Below are 892 nucleotides of genomic sequence, written 5' to 3'. Positions count from 1 at the left end.
CTTGAGGTGCCGCAGCCCCCGGGAACATCTGCGGGACGTCCCGGGTCAGCGGGCGCCCGGCGGGGCGCCCCTGGGGCGGGGGCGGGCGACCTGCTCCGCAGCCCTCGGGGCCTCCACCGGAAAGCCGACAGCAAGGCGACTCGCGCCCGCAGAGACCAAGGGTTTTGCCGCCTCAGGAGCCGGTGGCACTCGGTAAAACACAGGAGCCCACAGTCCCTTGGCCGGCACTGGCGGCAGGCGCTGGCCGGCGGGTGGGCGGGCGCAGGAGGGGGCTGGAGGAAGGCCCGGGCTGCTGTGGCTGCCCACCTGTGCCCAGGCCCCGCCAGGAGGGGCCGCCCGCCGGGATGCGGAGGGGATGGCCGCGAGGGTGGCTGGGGGCCCTGACCCCAGGGCTGCACACTGCGTCCACTGGTCCCAGGGCTGGGCCACTGGCCGCTCCTGGAGGGTCCAGAGGTGACAGAGCAGGGCCGTAACCCTGGGTGGGGCGGCCGAGCTGGCCAGTGGGCATTCCAGGGGGCGCGGTCAGACGGCCTGGGGCCGGAGGAGGGGCCGCCGCCGTGCTGTGTTGGGGTCTCCCCTGGGCCTCTCAGCCCCCGGGCAGCAGCGGCGGGAGGCGGGAGGGGCCCTCTGCTCCCAGGGGCTCGGCCAGTGGGGGGTGCGGGGGGCTCCCACCCAGGTGGCCTGCGGGCGGGCGTGACGCGGAGCTGGTGACCCTGACCCCGAGGAGGTCCACACTGCAGCCCCCAGGCCCCGGGGGGCGGGTTCCGGGACAGAGGGGCCCCGGTGGGCGCAGACCTCCGTGGCGGGGCGGCCATGGCTACCAGGCCCGGACCTTTCTCCGCCCAGCGGCCCGGGCAGCCGGCCTCCCTCCCTCATCCTTCCTTCCTTCCCC

Source organism: Condylura cristata, unplaced genomic scaffold (assembly GCF_000260355.1).
Source record: "Condylura cristata isolate star-nosed mole 26May11 unplaced genomic scaffold, ConCri1.0 scaffold00058, whole genome shotgun sequence".
NCBI classification, from domain to species: domain Eukaryota; kingdom Metazoa; phylum Chordata; class Mammalia; order Eulipotyphla; family Talpidae; genus Condylura; species Condylura cristata.
The sequence above is the reverse complement of the archived record's forward strand: the minus strand, read 5'-3'. Positions refer to the sequence as shown.